The sequence below is a fragment of the Phyllobates terribilis genome, unplaced genomic scaffold (genome assembly GCF_046119375.1).
Source record: "Phyllobates terribilis strain yellow unplaced genomic scaffold, ASM4611937v1 Scaffold_11__3_contigs__length_659146591, whole genome shotgun sequence".
NCBI lineage: Eukaryota > Metazoa > Chordata > Amphibia > Anura > Dendrobatidae > Phyllobates > Phyllobates terribilis.
In genome coordinates, this window is record NW_027362771.1 from 547,251,672 (window position 1) to 547,267,046 (window position 15,375).

Here is a 15,375-nt window from a genome sequence, read left to right on the forward strand (position 1 = left end):
ACACATCTGTTTAGGGTGGCCTATCACGTTCCCTAATCAAAGTCTTTTTATATTCTCATAGCCCATTCCTTATTTCTCCAAACATAAGTCTCCACCCAACCAAAAAGCACTAGATACTGGCTGGTGATAAGCTCATGCAGGCTCTATCTATCCCTCATCCCCTCAAGATGGCTGGACCATCCTTGTAAATAAGCCATTGTACTTTGTGTCACCCCCACCTCATTGTAGATTGTAAGCTCTTAGGAGCAGGGTCGTCATTATTTTTGCTGTAATTATTGTATTATCTTTAGCTATGTTACTTATGACTGTTGTACATGAACCTGTGAATTGTTAAGCGCTGCGGAATATGTTAGCGCTATATAAATAAAGATTATTATTATTATTATTATCCCTTCTGTGAAATATTGGAAAAAGAAAAGATGGAAGCAAAGATACATTCAGGTTCAGTATGGACAGTATGGGGGCACACAGTGTGGCAGACAGTGTGAAGAGGGGTCCGAGTATAGAAAGGGGGCCGCATGAGGGGGCGGGGGCACTGAAGTGCAACACTGTGGCAGATATAGCTAATCAGGGTAAACTGTGTGGTGATTACGGCTAATAATATTGGATAATGTGACAGTTATAGCTAATAAGGGCGAACAGTGTGGCAGTTATAGCTAATAAAGGCAGACAGTGTGGCCCGTATAGTTCATAAGTGGGACAGTGTGGTGGTTATAGATCATGAGGGCTGGATGGTGTGAAGCAATATTTTATAGGCGAGGAGAGTGTGGAAGCCATGTACCATAAGAGAGAGAGAGTGGGGGGCAGGGCCAGACTGGTCATCTGGCAAATGCCAGATGGGCCGATCCAGCCGTGGGCCACATTACCCGCTATTAGCAATTGTGACAGAGCACAGAGCCGAAGGCTCCGTCACTTACTCAGGCAGGCCGCGGGCATACCTTCACACGCAGCGCAGGTCACTTGCGAAGGCGGGCCGTGGGCATCCCTTCAGCCGGGGACTTGCTGGGGGCCGTCGCATGCAAGTGACGTCAGCGGTCGATGACGTCACTCCATCGCACTGCCAGCGTCCGCTGAGAGACGGAGCAGAAGAGGTGATGGACGCTGAGGAGGATGAGGAGACAGGATTAGGTGAGTATAAAGATTTTTTTTATTTTTGAGTGCTGTGGGGAACCATAATACTATATAGGAGCTGTTTGTGGGGAATGATTCTGCTATATGAGGGCTGTTTGTGGGTGATCATCCTGCTATATGGGGGCTGTTTGTGGGGGACCATAATACTATATGGGGGCTGTTTGTGGGGGATCATCCTGCTATATGGGGGCTGTTTGTGGCTGACCATCATGATTTATGGGGGCTGTTTGTAGGGGATCATCCTGCTATATGGGGGCTGTTTGTGGGTGATCATCCTGCTATATGGGGGCTGTTTGTGGGGGACCATAATACTATATGGGGGCTGTTTGTGGGGGACCATAATACTATATGGGGGCTGTTTGTGGGGGACCATCATACTACATGGGCGCTGTTTGTGGGGGATCATCATACTACATGGGGACTGTTTGTGGGGGATGATCCTGCTACAGTTAGGTGCATATATATTTGGACAGAGACAACATTTTTCTAATTTTGGTTCTAGACATTACCACAATGAATTTTAAACAAAACAATTCAGATGCAGTTGAAGTTCAGACTTTCAGCTTTCATTTGAGGGTATCCACATTAAAATTGGATGAAGGGTTTAGGAGTCTCAGCTCCTTAACATGTGCCACCCTGTTTTTAAAGGGACCAAAAGTAATTGGACAATTGACTCCAAGGCTATTTCATGGACAGGTGTGGGCAATCCTTTTGTTATGTCATTCTCAATTAAACAGATAAAAGGCCTGGAGTTGATTTGAGGTGTGGTGCTGGCATTTGGAAGGTTTTGCTGTGAAGTAAACATGCGGTCAAAGGAGCTCTCCATGCAGGTGAAACAAGCCATCCTTAAGCTGCAAAAACAGAAAAAACCAATCCGAGAAATTGCTACAATTTTAGGAGTGGCAAAATCTACAGTTTGGTACATCCTGAGAAAGAAAGAAAGCACTGGTGAACTCATCAATGCAAAAAGACCTGGGCGCCCACGGATGACAACAGTGGTGGATGATCGCAGAATAATCTCCATGGTGAAGAGAAACCCCTTCACAACAGCCAACCAAGTGAACAACACTCTCCAGGAGGTAGGCGTATCAATATCCAAATCTACCATAAAGAGAAGACTGCATGAAGTAAATACAGAGGGTTCACTGCACGGTGCAAGCCACTCATAAGCATCAAGAATAAAAAGGCTAGACTGGACTTTGCTAAAAAACATCTAAAAAAGCCAGCACAGTTCTGGAAGAACATTCTTTGGACAGATGAAACCAAGCGTGGTACAGCTCATGATCCAAAGCATACCACATCATCTGTAAAACACGGCGGAGGCAGTGTGATGGCTTGGGCATGCATGGCTGCCAGTGGCACTGGGTCACTAGTGTTTATTGATGATGTGACACAGGACAGAAGCAGCCGAATTAATTCTGAAGTATTCAGAGCCATACTGTGTGCTCAGATCCAGCCAAATGCAGTCAAACTGATTGGTAGTCGTTTCATACTACAGATGGACAATGACCCAAAACAGCCAAAGCAACCCAGGAGTTTACTAAAGCAAAGAAGCGGAATATTCTTGAATGGACAAGTCAGTCACCTGATCTCAACCCAATTGATCATGCATTTCACTTGTTAAAGACTAAACATCAGAGAGAAAGGCCCACAAAGAAACAGCAACTGAAAACCACCGCAGTGAAGGCCTGGCAGAGCATCAAAAAGGAGGAAACACAGCGTCTGGTGATGTCCATGAGTTCAAGACTTCAGGCAGTCATTGCCAACAAAGGGTTTTCAACCAAGTACTAGAAATGAACATTTTATTTACAATTATTTAATCTGTCCAATTACTTTTGGTCCCTTTAAAAACAGGGTGGCACATGTTAAGGAGCTGAAACTCCTAAACTCTTCATCCAATTTTAATGTGGATACCCTCAAATGAAAGCTGAAAGTCTGAACTTCAACTGCATCTGAATTGTTTTGTTTAAAATTCATTGTGGTAATGTCTAGAACCTAAATTAGAAAAATGTTGTCTCTGTCCAAATATATATGGACGTAACTGTATATGGGGGCTGTTTGTGGGGAACCATAATACTATATGGGGGCTGTTTGTGGGGGACCATAATACAATATGGGGGCCGTTTGTGAGGAACAATAATACTATATGGGGGATGTTTGTGGGGGACCATCATACTATATGGGGGTTGTTTGTGGGGGATCATCTTATTATATGGGAGCTGTTTGTGGAGGACCATCATTCTATATAGAGGACTATTTGTGGGGGACCATCATACTATATGGAGGCTGTTTGTGAGGGACCATCATATTATATGGAGGCTGTTTGTAGGGGACCATCATACTACATGGAGGCTGTTTGTTGGGGACCATCATACTATATGGGGGCTGTTTGTGGGGGACCATCATACTATATGAGGGCTGTTTGTGGGGGACCATCATAGTATATGGGGGGCTGTTTGGGGCAACCATCAAACTATATAGGGGTCTGTGGGGGATCTTTATCTTGTGTGGGGGCTGTGGTGGACATTATATTGTGTGGAGGTCTATGGGGTATATTATACTATGTGGTTGGCTGTGGTGACCTTCATACTGTATGGGGTGATTAAGGGGGACATCAAATTTAATTGGGTAGTTATGAGGGACATCATGCTTTATATAGAGGTCTGTTGTGCACCTCATACTGTATATTAGGGGCTGTGCTGAATACCATAATGTTTGGGGGGCTCTGGTGATCATCTTAATATGTGGGTGCTGTGTTGCATCATACTTTGTATAGGGTTTGTGGGGTCATCATATCATGTAGGGCATAATACTCTAGAAGGGTCACAAAAGGGGAATCATAGTGGGTGAGACCACTTAGGGGCTTTAGTAGAGGAAAAATAAATGTAAGTGCTCCAATACATATCCTCAATTTCCTAGAAAGTTGGGAGATATGCCATTCTTTGATGTGATAGGACTTTTTCTATGGGAACTGTTATTTCTATGTACTCCCCTGGGAGGCCCAATGGGGGGTCATTGTCATTATGGGGAAGCAAGGAGGCATTATTATTATAAGTAGGTGCATGGTCACTATTATAAGGGGTCACAGGGGAATTATTATAAGGCAGCACAAATGGTGATTTGTGTAGAGGTGGTAGAATGAGAGGAGGGTCTTGGAAAAGCAGTAAGGTAAAGAAGACTCTGTTATATTTTACAAGGATGAATTATGGTTGAAAGAAGAAGTCATGGCGGTCTGGGCCGAATTAAAAAGAAGAGGGAAAACGAATGACAACAACCAGCGAGAACGGCACTGGTGAGAATATGCACAGTGCACACATATATGGTCTGTAGAGCACTGGTGTAGACCAGATATTTCCATTATATGGTCACTGTATGGTCGTGATATCAGTCCTAGTGCAGTGGTTTTAGTTAAAGGGGTTGTCCAGGTTTAATGTTAAAGTCTGCAGTGACTCTGTATGACTGCAGATTTCTGAATCCTCAGAGTGTGTGCATCGCGTGCTGTGAGGATTCTCCGGTGTCGGGAATGGCCGGTCATGTGACCACAAATATGATTTGAATTCATGCGATCACGTGCTGACTAGACGTGCACGGTCTCTCTCAATACAAGTGAATTTAGCAAAGCAGAGTACGTTTAGTTGGAATGTGGCCGGAGGTGTGGAAATCCCATACTTGTGATCACATAACGGCCTCTCCCAACGCTGGCATCGGAGAATCCTGACAGTTCGTGCTGTGAGGATTCAGAAGTCTGAAGTCACATTGTCAGTATTCCGGGTTTTCTAGGTAACCTTGTGAATGATTTTGCCCTTTGTTAAGATGGAGTTTGCTGTTTTTGTATGCCCTACTTCCTGTTCGTTTGTTTAAAACCCGGCTCAGGTGCTGGCTTCCTTGCTGGAGTATTCTGCTTCTGCTTCCCTTCAGTCAAGCTGCCTTGTCCTACTATTATCTCCCAGATCTCGTGTGTATTTACCAGGTTAATCTTCATGCCCTTGGCTCTGGACATTCTCTGCCTATGTAAGCTACACTCACTGTGTTATCATTAACCTGTTGACTTTGGAATTTAACCCTTGCCTCACTCCACCCGGTAAGAACTGTGTTTCTGAACTGTGTTGTTGTTTAACCCTTCGTTCACTCCCTCCGGTGAGGGCTGCTGGAACTATTTACTGGAATATTACTTAAATGTGAACTTGTTTCTGGACTTCCCTGAATCTACGCCTCATCTAGGATTAACTTGTGAACTTGTTCTTGGACTTCCCTGTGGCCACGTCACCAGTCTGTTAGACTTTCCTTTTGATCACATTTGTGTGAGGACTCCGTCGTAAGAACATTGCAGACTTGCTATATAGGTTCCAAAGACTTAATATCGCTGGACTTATTTCATTGTATGTCACTACGGGTTATCTGTATATTGTTTTTGGGTGTTATTGCTGTTGCACAAATACATTATTTGTATTAAAGAAACCCGTCTCTGCTTGTTCATTGCCCCACGCTATCAGAATCCTCGAGTTCCTACAATAGTATTACAGGATACTCCAGCCAAAAAGAGGATTCTGCTGGGGCAATGACGGAGACACGGGCAGACAAGGTGTTCACCATAATTAACTCCTTGCAGCAGGAGATAGAGGTTTTACACAATAAGATTAGAGACATGGCATCCCAGGTTGACCACAACGCACAGGTGTTTGGTCAGGCTCTCCAAGATCTACGTACTAAGTTAGAAGTCCGGGAGGCCTTACCTACTGAGCCTACATCATCCACTAGTATGCCCAAAATGCCTCCATTCCGGTTTAATGGTGACCGAAGTCAATTCCGTGGGTTTGTTAACCAATGTATATTATTCTTTGATGTACATGCCTCCTATTACCGGTCTGATAGATCTAAGGTTCTATGTATTATCATGTTGTTGACCTCACGGGCACTGGCTTGGGCAAATCCTATGGTTGAAAGTCATGATACCTGTCTAAATACTTTGGATGATTTTCTGACAGCCATGGCACAAATGTTCGACGATCCCAACCGCCGTGCTACCGCTGAATCTGCCTTGCTTTCCTTACGCCAGGGGAAACGTTCAGTCATAGAATATGTTACTGAATTTAAAAGGTTAGTGGTGGACACCAACTGGGATAACAATGCTTTATTGCCAATCTTTAGAAAGGGTTTGTCCAGTGCAATCAAGGATGAGCTAGCTCGTTCAGAGTCTCCACAGGAGTTTGAGTTGTTTTTACAACACCGTGTACGTATTGATATCCGTCTAACTGAACGCAGACAAGAAAAATGGGCAGCTGTAAATCGCATCACTAATTTCTCTCTTCCGTCTAGGGAAATCACAGGCAAAAACTTGCGGGAGGCCGAGGAGGTGCCTATGCAGGTGGACTCGCTACAAAAACGTGAGAGTAATGAACGCCGCGAATACCGTCTCCGTGAGCGCTTATGTTTTTATTGTGGCCAATCAGACCATTTCCTTATCAATTGTCCTAAATGTCCCAGGCGACCCAACAAGGTGTTGGCGGTAGTAGGGGATTATGATAACACTGACGCTGAGTCTGAAGTTTCGGAGACCAGTCTACATCTAGATGCTGTTTTTCCCCCTATATTGATGCCGACTTCCCCTAAAGACCAAGGGGAGAAATATTCACATTGTTCTCTTCCTATTCAGATTCAGTGGGAGGGACAGTGGATATCAAGTTCTGCCATGATAGACTCTGGAGCAGGTGGGAATTTCATGGATTCTTCTTTTGCCAGGGAACATGGTATAAAGACGCAACTAAGAGCTTCACCAGTCACTATGGAAACGGTGGATGGTTCCCCATTAGTTTCTGGACCAGTAGATCGGGAGACAGTGCTTCTGGAGTGTAAGATGGAACCAGACCATCAAGGAACACTTTCATTCATGTTAATATCTTCTCCTCATTTTCCTGTAATTTTAGGAATTCCTTGGTTACGGTCTCAAAATCCAAACATCAATTGGGAAACCAAGGAGATATCCTTCCTACCGAAGTGTAGTCCTACCATCAGTCCAACGGTAGCGGTTCCAGTCACCCAGAATTTGGAAGAGGCAATACAGGTACCCACTCTCCCTCTGGTTTACCAGGAATTCTCGGACGTTTGTGACAAGAGGAAGGCAGATCAACTTCCCCCACATAGACCGTATGATTGCCCCATAGAATTGCTTCCTGGGGCAGCGATTCCTTTCGGCCATGTTTACCAGCTGGCGGCTCCGGAATTAAAATCATTACGAGAATATATAGATGAGAATTTAGCCAAGGGGTTTATCCGACCATCTTCTTCACCAGCGGGAGCCCCTATATTCTTTGTAAAGAAGAAGGATGGGACTCTAAGACCCTGCATTGACTACCGGGAGTTAAATAAGGTGACCATTCGTAACAGGTACCCGTTGCCGCTAATTCCGGAATTGTTGGAAAGAGTTCGCCAGGCCAAGGTATTTACCAAATTAGATCTTCGCGGGGCATATAATCTACTTCGTATACGTCCCGGAGACGAATGGAAGACAGCTTTCAGATGCCGGTATGGACATTATGAATATTTGGTGATGCCATTCGGACTCTGTAACGCTCCTGCTGCTTTTCAATATTTAGCCAACGATATTTTCAGGGATTTATTGGACCAATATGTGGTAATTTACCTGGATGACATTTTGATCTTCTCTGATTCCTTACAGGAACATCGGGAACATGTTAAGACCGTGCTTAGACGTCTGAGAGATAATCATTTGTACATCAAACTCGAAAAGTGTGAATTTCATTGCTCTGAAATCCAATTTTTAGGCTATATTATTTCTCCTCAGGGATTGAATATGGAGTCTAGCAAGATCCAGGCAATCTTAGACTGGCCGGTACCTGGAAACATTAAAGAGGTACAACGATTCATTGGTTTCGCTAACTTTTATAGACGTTTCATCCGAAATTTCTCAGAAGTTGTCCGTCCCATCACTCTCCTCACCAAGAAGGGGAAGAAGTTTGTATGGTCTTCGCAAGCTCAGGGAGCCTTTGATCGCCTCAAGGTTTGTTTTACCACGGCTCCGTTATTGATGCATCCGGATCCTGCACTGCCTTTCATCGTGGAGGTGGACGCTTCTGACTGTGCATTGGGAGCTATCCTCTCACAACGTACCGGAGACAAAGGTTTGCTGCACCCATGTGCCTTCTTTTCTCATAGATTATCTTCTGCTGAACTGAACTATGATATTGCAGATAAGGAACTTTTGGCAATTATTTCCGCCTTTAAGGAATGGAGACACCATTTGCAGGGAGCAACTCAACAGGTAGTAGTACTCACGGATCATCGTAATTTGGAATTCCTTAAGTCTGCCAGGTGTCTTTCTCCTCGACAAGCTAGGTGGAGTTTGTTCTTGAACCAGTTTAATTTTATTATTTCGTACCGCCCAGGTTCACGTAATGGGAAAGCTGACGCATTATCCCGAATCCATACGGTGGACTCCGTGCCTGGGACCCCGTCTAAGACCATCTTGTCTGATGCCAATTTCGTAGGAGTGCTCCAGGACCGGGACTTGTGGCAGGAGATCAAGCTGGCCTATGACGGTGACGTATTTCTTGCTGCTCCACCTGACAACGTGAATCTTGTCCTTCGGAATGGTGTCTGGCTTAGAGATCGATGTATTTATGTCCCAGAGGCTGTGAGACTTCGAATTCTCAAATTGGTCCATGACTCTGTATTAGCTGGTCATAGGGGGGTACAGAAGACGCAGGAATTTTTAAGTCGTTTTTTTTGGTGGCCTACATGTTTGAAAGATGTGAATGACTATGTCCGCTCTTGTGAGGTTTGTGCCCGGTACAAAGATCCTCGCGTGTCACCTACTGGTCTTCTTAAACCGCTACCTGTACCGTCTCGCCCTTGGGGGTCTATTTCGATGGACTTTATTGTGGAGTTACCCACCTCTGGCGGTAAAAATACTATTTTGGTTATAGTAGATCGTTTAACGAAGGCTGCTCATTTCATTCCGTGTACCGGTCTTCCCTCAGCTACAGTGGATCTGGTTATCCAGAACGTTTTCCGGCTGCATGGGGTACCAGATGAGATCATTTCTGACCGGGGAATACAATTTACCTCTAGATTCTGGAAAGGATTTTGTTCTGTGCTCCACATTAATGTTTGCTGGTCTTCTGCATACCATCCTCAGACCAACGGACAGACCGAACGGACAAATCAAACTTTGGAGCAATATCTACGCTGTTACGTCAGTCATTTGCAGGACGATTGGCTGAAGCTACTTCCTTTAGCGGAATTTTCATACAACAACTCTCAGAGCAGTTCTACGAAGGTAACGCCTTTTTTTGCCAATCTGGGATATCATCCAAATATTTTGCCTAGGTCTCCGGTTGCTATTTCGGTACCGGCGGTTGAAGATAGAGTGGCGGTGTTGCAACGTAATCTGGAAGTTTTGAAGGACACCCTGACCGTAGCACAGGAGCGTTACAAGAAGTCTGCCAATAGGTGCCGGTTTCCGGAACCTATGTATAAGGTAGGAGACGCGGTTTGGTTGTCTACCAAGAATCTAAGATTGGGTGTTCCTTCGCAGAAACTGGGACACAAATTCATCGGTCCATTCAAGATCACTGGGATTGTGAGCTCTGTTGCCTGTCGGCTGAAGCTACCACGGACTTTAAAGGTACACCCAGTATTTCATGTTTCTTTATTAAAACCGGTCTCTCCTAACACGTTTCAGGGACGTATCGTATCTCCCCCTCCACCAGTGTTGGTTGATGGTGAAGAGCAATTTATGGTACAGGATATTGTTGATTCGAGACTTCATAGGAACCGGCTTCAGTATCTAGTCAGATGGCAAGGTTACTCTCCCGAAAACGATTCTTGGGAACCAGTAAGTAACATCAATGCTCCCCTGAAGGTCGCTCAGTTTCATCAGAGATACCCGGACAAGCCTGGTCCTGGACCGTCCGGAGGCCGTCTTTAGGTGGGGGAGTAATGTCAGTATTCCGGGTTTTCTAGGTAACCTTGTGAATGATTTTGCCCTTTGTTAAGATGGAGTTTGCTGTTTTTGTATGCCCTACTTCCTGTTCGTTTGTTTAAAACCCGGCTCAGGTGCTGGCTTCCTTGCTGGAGTATTCTGCTTCTGCTTCCCTTCAGTCAAGCTGCCTTGTCCTACTATTATCTCCCAGATCTCGTGTGTATTTACCAGGTTAATCTTCATGCCCTTGGCTCTGGACATTCTCTGCCTATGTAAGCTACACTCACTGTGTTATCATTAACCTGTTGACTTTGGAATTTAACCCTTGCCTCACTCCACCCGGTAAGAACTGTGTTTCTGAACTGTGTTGTTGTTTAACCCTTCGTTCACTCCCTCCGGTGAGGGCTGCTGGAACTATTTACTGGAATATTACTTAAATGTGAACTTGTTTCTGGACTTCCCTGAATCTACGCCTCATCTAGGATTAACTTGTGAACTTGTTCTTGGACTTCCCTGTGGCCACGTCACCAGTCTGTTAGACTTTCCTTTTGATCACATTTGTGTGAGGACTCCGTCGTAAGAACATTGCAGACTTGCTATATAGGTTCCAAAGACTTAATATCGCTGGACTTATTTCATTGTATGTCTCTACGGGTTATCTGTATATTGTTTTTGGGTGTTATTGCTGTTGCACAAATACATTATTTGCATTAAAGAAACCCGTCTCTGCTTGTTCATTGCCCCACGCTATCAGAATCCTCGAGTTCCTACAATAGTATTACACACACAGACTTTAACACCAAGCCTGGACAACCCCTTTAACAATCAGTATGGTGGTATTATCAGTACTGTATATACGGGTAATATTTGGTTATGGTTTGTTGGTATTTGTCTGTTCTATTGCAATATTGTTGTTATTATTATTCAATTTTATATAGCGGTATTACTAGACATATTGAAAATCTTGATTTCCTTCAGGGAGGGTAATATAAGTAATAGATATCTCCATCTGGGGCTCGGGAGCAGGGACAGCATGGGCCTGTGTGCTTTTATATGCCAGGGCCGAATTTCAGTCCCAGACCATCCCTCGTGGGGGGATATGTTTTGTGAAGGGAGCAATTCAGGAGCATAGCATGAGCAGATATTTTTAGTCAAGGATATTATAATGACACGGTTATTTTTAAGTGCGATGTATCAGGATGTGCTGCAAAAGACCGGAGAAGATGGAAGTTTGCATAAACAAACTGTGAATATAAAGATTGAGAAGAAAGGGATAAGAACAACTCCAATCAGAGATGTCACCTATAAGGTACATGGATGTAAATATATATTTTATATGGACAATGTCAAATCAGTACTATCATTACTGTATGGTCCACAGTCTGATGATGGCTGTTAACAACAACTCTCAGAATCTCCTTACCATTGTTGAAGACATACTGGGAGTTGTAGGTTCATGCTACACAAATGTATATGGGAATGACCTGACATTGCCATAGATTGCTGTACTAAGCTTGGCAATGTATTCATTACTGATGATGGTTCTGGTGATGTATTAATGTACTAATGGTGGTTTTATTGCTGCATTCATGTACTGATTGTGGTTTTGGTGATGTACTCATGTACTGATGGTAGTTCTGGTGATGTATTCATGTACTGATTGTGGTTCTAGTGATGTACAGAGGCATGTAAAAGTTTGGGCACCCCTGCCCAAATTTACTGTTATTGTGAGCAGTTAAGCAAGTTCAGATGAAATGATCTCTAAAAGGCCAAAAGTGAAAGATGGCATTGAGATTTCCTTTGTATTTTAGTAAAAAAAATATTTTCATATTTTACCTTTTAGAAATGATAAAAAGGAAAATGGAATGATGCAAATGTTTGGGCACCCTGCATGGTTAGTACCTAGTAGCACCCCCTTTTCAAGTATCACAGCTTGTAAGTGCATGTAAATGTAGCCAGACACGTCTTTCAATTCTTGCTTGAGGATTTTCATCCATTCTTCCTTGTAAAATTCTTCCAGTTCTGTGAGATTCCTGGGTCATCTTACTTGCACTGCTATTTTAAGGACTAGCCACAGATTTTCAATAATGTTCAGATTAGGGGACTGTGAGTGGCATTGTAAAACCATTAGCTTGTGCCTTTTGAGTTAGTCTATGGTGGATTTTGACATGTGTTTAGGATCATTATCCATTTGTAGAAGCCATCCTCTTTTCAATTTCAGCTTTTTTACAGAGGACAGTATGTTTGCAACAAGAATTTTTGAAATGTTCCCAGTTCCATTGGCTTCAACACAACTCTAAACCATGAAAGATCCTCCTACATGCTTAATGGTTGGCAAGATGTTCTTTTCCTGAAATTCGGTGCACTTTTTTCTCCACACATACCTTTGATCATTGCAGCCGATTAGTTCTATTTTAACCTCATCGGTCCACAGGACTTGTTTCAAAAATGCATCAGGCTTGTTTACATGTTCTTTTGCATACTTCTGATGCTGAATTTTATGGTGGGATGCAGGAGAAGTTTTCTTCTATTGACTCTTCCATGAAGGCCATATTTGTGCAGGGGTCTCTGAACAGTAGAAGGTAGTAGTTCCTGATTTGCCTCTCTAGCAAACCTACGAGCAGCTCTCACTCAAATTTTGCTTGGTCTTTCAGACCTTATCTTGACCTTTACTGCTCCTATTAATTGCCATTTCGTAATTACATTTCAAACTGAGGAAATGGCAACTTGAAAACACTTTGATATCTTCTTATAGCCTTCTCCTGCTTTGTAGGCCTCCCCATTTTAATTTTCAGAGTGTTAGGCAGCTGCTTAGAAGAACCAATGGCTGCTGTTTTTAGGCACAAGGTTAGAGGAGGCTTGGTTTTATAACGCTGTGAAATTTGCATCAACTGTCCTTTCCTAATGATAGTGAAAATCCATAACCCTAACAGGCTAATTAAGGCCTGAAACCTTGGTCAAAGTTATCTGAGCACACAAATCTCCAAGGGTGCTTATTTTCCTTTTTTGTAACTTTTAAAATGTAAAAAATGACAATTATTTTTTTTTTTACTAAAATAGAAAGGAAATAAATGTGTCATCTTTATCGTTAGCCCTTGTGACAGAGTCGCTGGTGATATATGTGAGGGGACATATGTTTCACTGCGACTACAAGCTTCAGTGAACTAAACCTGTAAATTTCCTCCAGCATGTTATGTGTTGGGGGTTAAACCACCATTGTCAAAGGGAGTGTTTTTTTTTGAATGACCATTGTGAAGGGCGGGAGGTCATTCACCATATTTCCACCTCAGGGTGTGGCTGAGCAAGGTTAAATGCTCAGTCACTGTTTTTGTTCTCTGTTGTAAGTTTGGAGAGGAAGTCTCCAGACTGTGGAACTTCAGCTCAGGAGGAGCTGAAGTGTGCAGCAACTGGCGCGGGCAAATCCTGCATACATATGGACTTTGCTATTGTTTATCTTTTGTTTTCATGTTATGCCAGCAAGGCTGTGTTTACTTTGCTGAACCTGCAGTGTTTTATGCCGTTTTAATAAACCTGCAGATGAAACTGTTCCTGAGTCTACTTCTTAAAACAGCTGAGTGAGTCGTCCTGCCACACCCTTTTGGAGATTTAATCTTTAACTTGCTTAACTTTTCACAATAACAGTAATTTTGGCCAGGGGTGCCCAAACTTTTACATGCCACTGCATCAAATAGGTTTTATATTTGTTTTATTTATTTTATTTGTTTGTCTTGAAACTAATACTTCTTTAAGAACAGAAATATCAATATGACTATATGTAACAGAGTGGCATGGTCTCAAGGAGCAGAGCTGCCAGACTTTAGCTCTTAAGTGGTGCTATGCAGATCATACATAATTCTACTACCACTGTAGCATCCATATTGAACCGGTATTGTCCTACCATTATATTCAATGTTCATAAGAGACTGTGATTTTTTTCTATACACAGAAATACCATTGTATTGCTATATATAGCACAAGTGATTGGATGATCCTCTAACAAATACAGTGAGAAAATATATTATTCTAAAAATATTAATAATATTTTTATTATTTATATATATATATTTTTATTATATATATATATATATATATATATAGCTCTGGCAAAAATTAAGAGACCACTGCAAAATTTTCATTTTCTCTGATTTTTCTCTTTACTGGTATATTTTTGAGTAAAATGCACATTGCTGTTTTAGTCTATAAACTACTGACAACATGTGTCCGAAATTCAAAGCTAAAAATTTTGCATTTATTTGCAGCAAATGATAAAGCTAAAAAAGAAACAGTGCTTTCAGACCTCAAATTACTCGTGTTTTAACTCAGGAAGAGTTCAGAAATCAATATTTGGTGGAATAACCATGATTTTTAATCACAGCTTTCATGCGTCTTGGCATGCTTTCCACCAGTCTTTCCATGCTTTCCAATAGAAAACAGTGGTCTCTTAATTTTTGCCAGAGCTGTATATACTGTATATATTAAAATCACCCCCATTCTCCCCGTTAAAAAACAAACAAACTTGGTATTGCTACATCCCTCCGATCTATCAAAATATAAAATTAATTACTACGCCGTTTACCAATCGGGTTGAGAGAAAAAATCCAAATTCCAGAATTATGGTTTTTCAGCTGCCACAACACTGCAAAAAAATCAGGTGATCAAAACATTGTATCTACCCCAAAATGGTATTAAAAAAAAGGTTGGATCAGGGCACAAAAAAATAAGCCCTCACACAGCTCAATCAACCAAAAATGTAAAATGTTAAAGGTCTTGGAAAATGGCGTCACTTAATTTTTTTACACAAATTTCTGATTTTTTTTTCACGACTAAAGTAAAAAATACTATGCATGTTTGATATCGCAATATTAGTCCTGACCTTTAGTATCATATTGCCAAGTAATTTTATCCATATAGCGAACACTGTAAACACAATACCCAAAAAAACAAATTGTGAAATTGCATTTTTTCACAATTTTGCTGCACTTCGAATTTTTTTGACCATTTTCCAGTGCATCACATGATAAAATTAATAAGGTCATTGAAAAATACAACTTGTCCTGTAAAAAGTAAGCACTCCTACGGCTATGCCAATGGAAAATTAAAAAAAGTTATGGCTCTTGAAAGAAGAAGAGGGAAAAAAATCAAAAAATGCAAAAATGGAAAAATAGCCAAGTCGGGAAGGGGTTGAAGGGCTTTGGGTGTTGATGTCATTGGCGTTCGACAGGAAATTTCTAGAAATCAGTGTGGACTAAAGCAAAGGGCGGTGTCCATAGGGTAAGGGAGCAGGGTCCGGCCCTGGAGTCGAG

The 15,375-nt window shown here is 42.3% G+C and overlaps 1 protein-coding gene across 3 annotated transcripts in view; it reads right to left on the reverse strand.

Annotated features, from left to right (window-relative positions):
* Positions 1-15,375, reverse strand: part of LOC141166849 (RING finger protein 112-like) — a 109,963-nt gene that overhangs the window by 10,948 nt on the left and 83,640 nt on the right. The gene's annotated exons all lie outside the window — the stretch shown is intronic.